Below are 6,000 nucleotides of genomic sequence, written 5' to 3' on the forward strand. Positions count from 1 at the left end.
TCTGGTGCCCGAGTCATTGCTGCGTAACCCTAGGTACACATTGTACTGTTAGCTGAGGTAAGTAGGATATGAATGCCCCAATATTGTGACAGACTAGCTGGGAGATTACTGCTTTGTAAGTCAAGACAGTTTTAAAAAATGTAATCAGGAATCCTGCAAACTCCAGGGCTGCCATCATAAATTATAGGGCCCCCATCCCTTCTCCCACAGTCCCTTCAACTGTATCCACTGTCTGAAATTGTCTACACATCCATCAAAATGTCCTGGCCCAGGTCTGGGAGAAAGGACAAAGACACACGCATATACATACACTTAACTTGCCTATCTCGCTCCTTGTGTCTCAGCCCCTATGCTCTGGAGACGCCGACTCCTCCCACTACCAGCTACCGCGGCTCCTCTCAGCAATGCGGCGTGATGCCGCGCCTGCTTCAGTGTAAGGAAAAAAAAAAACTTTATTGGGGGCAAGATAGTGAACACGCCGGCCAATGCAGGAGGCGGAGCGGGAGGGCGGCGCAGCTGGGTGAGAAGTGACTCACAACGAGTCACTCACTGTATTTTGATCAATTTAAAATCAATGACAATCGATCGATCAACATCAATGTTATGTTTTGAGGGCTAAATCACACATTTACTAACAGAATTTTATTAATATATGTATTAGTAAATGTGAAATTTAGCCCCTTAAACACAACATAGATTTTCATCGATTTTAAATCTATTAAAATAGACCTTTAGTAAATACACCTCTTGGAGGCAGGGCGAGCCAGCAAAAAGTGGGGTGACTGTAAACAGACACTGTTTAAATAAATATATTTGTTGAGATATTTGACTGGGCGTGAGATTACTTTGGTGATAAAATGAAATCATCCATGGTCATCCCTAACTTTGTGCAGGTGCCATTACCGTTTAACTCTTGGTACATTCTTCACTGGTTGGTGCAGGGAAATAGCCGGTAGATGCCTAGATATAATAATTGCAGTTCTGAGAGCTTGTGGTTTCCATCTCTGTAAATTGCCCCTTTTAATTAATGTAGCAACTATCAAAATGTGCACATTTTTCTGAAAAACTGTATAACCTTTTGTCTAGCTATTATACTGTCGAGTATATTTATTAAAGTGAGTTTTTTATATTTTTATTTCATCTTTAAAAACAATTCTATATCACATTAATACAGTAATTTTCGCTATATATTAACTTATACAGATTATATATATTTAAAGACAAAAATACCAAGAATACACTTAAAACATATATAAAATAAAATACATATATACAGTCAGGTCCATAAATATTGGGACATTGACAGAATTTTCATATTTTGGCCTCTATTCACCACCACAATGGCTTTGAAATGAAACAGACAATATGTGCTTTACCTGCAGACTTTCAGATTTAATTTGAGGCCAATTACATCCAAATCAGGTGAACGGTGTAGGAATTACAACGGTTTCTATATGTGCTTCCCACTTTTTAAGGGGTCAAAAGTAATGGGACAAACTAAACAATCCTAAATCTAACTTTCACTTTAAAATACTTTGTTGCAAATCCTTTGCAGGCAATTACAGCCTGAAGTCTGGAATGCATAGACATCACCAGACGCTGGGTTTCATCCCTGGTGATGCTCTGCCAGGCCTCTACTGCAAATGTCTTCAGTTCCTGCTTGTTCTTGGGGCATTTTCCCTTCAGTTTTGTCTTCATCAAGTGAAATGCATGCTCAATCGGATTCAGGTCAGGGGATTGACTTGGCCATTGCATAACATTCCACTTTTTAGCCTTAAAAAACTCCTTGTTTGCTTATGCAGTATGCTTCAGGTCATTGTCCATCTGCACTGTGAAGCGCCATCCAATGAATTCTGAAGTATTTGACTGAATATGAGCATATAATATTGCCCGAAACACTTCAGAATTCATTCTGCTGCTTTTGTCAGCAGTCACATCATCAATAAATACAAGGGAACCAGTTCCATTGGCAGCCATACATGCCCACGCCATGACACTACCACCACCATGCTTCACTGATGAGGTGGTATGTTTTGGATCATGAGCAGTTCCTTTCCTTCTCTTCCCATCACTCTGGTACAAGTTGATCTTTGTCTCATCTGTCCATAGGATGTTGTTCCAGAACTGTAATGGCTTTTTTAAACGTTGTTTGGCAAACTAATCTGGTCTTCCTGTTTTTGTGGCTCACCAATGGTTTACATCTTGTGGTGAACCCTCTATATTCACTCTTGTGAAGTCTTCTCTTGATTGTTGACTTTGACACATATAAACCTACCTCCTGGAGAGTGTTCTTGATTTGGCCAACTGTTGTGAAGGAGTTTTTCTTCACCAGGGAAATAATTCTTCTGTCACCCACCACAGTTTTTTTCTGTGGTCTTCCGGGTCTTTTGGTGTTGCTGACCTCTCCGGTGCGTTCTTTCTTTTTAAGAATGTTCCAAACAGTTGATTTGGCCACACGTAATGTTTTTGCTATCTCTCTGATGGGTTTGTTTTGATTTTTCAGCCTAATGATAGCTTGCTTCACTGATAGCGACAGCTCTTTGGATCTCATATTGAGAGTCGACAGCAACTGATTCCAAATGCAAATGTCACACCTAGAATCAACTCCAGACCTTTTACCTGCTTAATTGATAATGAAATAACGAGGGAATAGCCCACATCTGTCCATGAAATAGCTTTTGAGTTGATAGTCCCATTACTTTTGGTCCCTTAAAAAGTGGGAGGCACATATAGAAACCGTTGTAATTCCTACACCGTTCACCTGATTTGGATGTAATTACCCTCAAATTAAATCTGAAAGTCTGCAGTTAAAGCACATCTTGTATGTTTAATTTCAAAGCCATTGTGGTGGTGAATAGAGGCCAAAATATGAAAACTCTGTCAATGGCCCTCATTCAGAGCCGTACGCTCTGAGCAGAGCGCACGCTCTGCATGAGGGCCGGGCTCCTTTTTCATGGAGCGTCCTCCTGGACGCTCGTATAGCTGTGGGTCACCACCCACAGGCTATACGAGCGTGCATTTTGATGGCCGCGATGGTCGTGACCATCGCGACCATCGAAATTGCGAGCCGGAGCCTGCGGTTGAGGTTTTCAACCGCAAGCTCCGGAGTGATTTTGGCTCTATCAGAGCCAAAATCACTCCCACTGACATCACTAGTGATGTCAGTGGGCCGGCTTCTGACGGGAGGCGTTCCCGTTGGAACGCCCCCGTCAGGGAGGCACGCCCCCGGCACGCCCACCAAAGGGGGCGTGCTGTCAATCAACATTGACAGCACGCCCCCTTTGATCGGACACAACGAGCGAAGGAAAGTCCTTCGCTCGTCGTGTCTGGCGCATGCGCACGACGGAGCTCCCTCCGTCGTGCGCATGCTCAGTGCAGACCATCGACCCACTTGCGAGCGTACAGCCGCTCGCGAGTGGGTCTGAATCAGGTCCCAATGTCCCAATATTTATGGACCTGACTGTATATAAAAAAAAACACCAAATGAAACCATCTAAATTCCTGTCCAGGGTAATTATATTCATCTATTTAATTTCCTCTTTTCAGCCTTATTCATCTATTTCATTTCCTCTTTTCAGCCTTAGATTTAAATTGAAAGTAAACCAAAGCCTTATTTCTATATCCTCCAATATTAAATGTAGTAATTTTCCTTATTCTAACTCCTCAACAAGGGTTTGTTAATTTGTCAGCATATATTCTCCATTTATGCCACTTTTTGAAAATAACACAATTAATATTTTTTGTTTCCATCTCATAGCTGTAGTTTATCTTATTTATTATTAAAGATACTTGTGGTATTTGATCCTGTTTCCAAAATGTTGCAATAGTTATTTAGTAGCTATAAGAATATGGTTTAATAGATATCTATTAAAATTTTCTATGGAAGAGGAGACTATATACAGGAAAACCATTTGAGGGGATGTGTTGCTTCTAATTTCCAAAACCTGATAAATCGTTTTTTCTATCTCTACCCACATAGGTCTTAACTTCCCCAAAATATATGCATTATATCACCAACCTCCTCCAAACGGGATGCAGTCAGTAAGCAGACGGTTGAAATGCCGACTGCCGGCTTCCCGACTGTCTAATCCCGACAGGGGTCTAATGATATGCGTCAAAATCCTGACACCTGTCATTATCCCTACGCCGGGAGACCGACGCCCGGCATACCGAACGAAGGTAAGCCAGGTGGCAGGCGCGGACAGGGGGTGGGAGGGTTAGGGGCTCCCAGGTTGGGGACTTAGGGTTAGGCACCCTCGGGGGGAGGTTAGGGTGGCACCCCCCCCTGGGAAACTTAGGTTTTGGCACTTAGGGGGGGTTGGGGTTAGGCACCCCTAAGGGAGGGTTAGGGGGGGAGACAGGGTTAGTTTAACTTCCCTAAATCACCTGTCGGGATCTTCACTGATGCCGGTCTTCCGGCGGCGGGATTTGAACCTACTGATTCCCTCCAAACACCTCCAACAAGAGTTAACCTGGTTGCTATGGACAACATCTCCTTTTCTAAAAACTCTCACTTTAGTAAAAATATCCCTAAGACTCTACATTTTCCATGTCAATATAAGTTTTATGATATCTGCTGTAGGGAAACGCTGTCCTGTTAATATGCTACGCCAAATGTAATAGCCTCCAATTGGCTAACAGTGACGATTTTTCTACAGTAGTTGAAGTGGCAATTGTTTTTTTTCTAAGGCAAAACCAGGTTGATTTTGCCTTTAAGAAAAATTGCTGCTTTAAGTCCAGTGGAAAATTCACTGGGAAAAAACTAACTTTTTGACAAATTAGAAGTTCTTGCTTTTGGTCCGTTGTCATTTATAAACAAACTTACAATTTGATGGCAGAACAGAACCTATTTAGCCAGCTCCTTGTTGTGTATGCTTGTGTGACAAAACAAGGGGTTAACTTTGTACACTAATAATGCACCTTGTTTCACACAGATAATGGATTATGGTTAGGGTATATTTCACGCACTTATGTTACACAGATCGCCAAGTTCCAAGTGTTTCGGACATGACCAAAATGGTTAAGCGTGTATAGACCTAAAGGTGGGTACACACTAAACGATTGTGTGCCCAGTGATGGGACCCACGATTCCAGCGTCGATGAACCGACATATCGGGTGGTCCGTACACACTGGGCGATCCAGTGCTCGATTGCACGATATGCCAGCCACTGACGCATAGCGCTGCATGGGATCGTCAGCCGCATCACCTGATCTTCCTGCATGTACAAAAGATCAGGCGATGTGGTTGATGACCCCACGGGAGTGCGCACTGTATGATGTAGTGCATACGCACTGCACGATATTGACGATTTGTCGTTATGATGTGTCGGAATCGGGCAAATCGTTAGCAATATCGTGTAGTGTGTTAGGGGGCGATTCAGACCCAGACGCAGCGATCGCAAGCTATGGCCGATTGTCGCCCGTCTGCATATGCATCAATATGCGAATGCGCGAGCCAGTCTTTACGATTGGGAAGCTATCGCTCGGAGTACACAGACCGCCCGCTACTTTCAGTGACAGAATGCGCCATTTGTGGGTGGTGATGGGGGAAGGTGCTTGTAATAAAGGGAAGTGGTGCTGCGAACGCAGGCGTGTCTGAGCGTCAAAACGGCGTTAACAGGGCGTGCATAATTAAAGTGGAGCATCAATGTACACGTCACCTGGCTTTTTTTGACTGCAGTACTCGCAGTGCTTGCGGTAGGGTAGGGTCTACCTCTAGCACTGCATATGCCTCCGATGGCACCGATCGTTTAATATACTTCCTGGAGATGACGTGTGCTGCGAAGGTAAAGGGGGCGGCATTAGACCAGCTTGCTATCGCTTTGCTGCCACAAGCTAAGACATTGAGGGCGTCCTTAAGTCGGGCCGTGCGAATGTGGAATTTGCATATCTGCCCCCTGACGAGAGGGTCTGAATGAGCTCCTTAGTACACTATTCATGTTTTCTTCGTATGTACCGTATTGTCACTTACCAGACCACGGGTGCCGCTTACCACATCC

The sequence above is a fragment of the Taudactylus pleione genome, unplaced genomic scaffold (assembly GCF_031769625.1).
Source record: "Taudactylus pleione unplaced genomic scaffold, aTauple2 ptg000689l, whole genome shotgun sequence".
Taxonomy (NCBI): domain Eukaryota; kingdom Metazoa; phylum Chordata; class Amphibia; order Anura; family Myobatrachidae; genus Taudactylus; species Taudactylus pleione.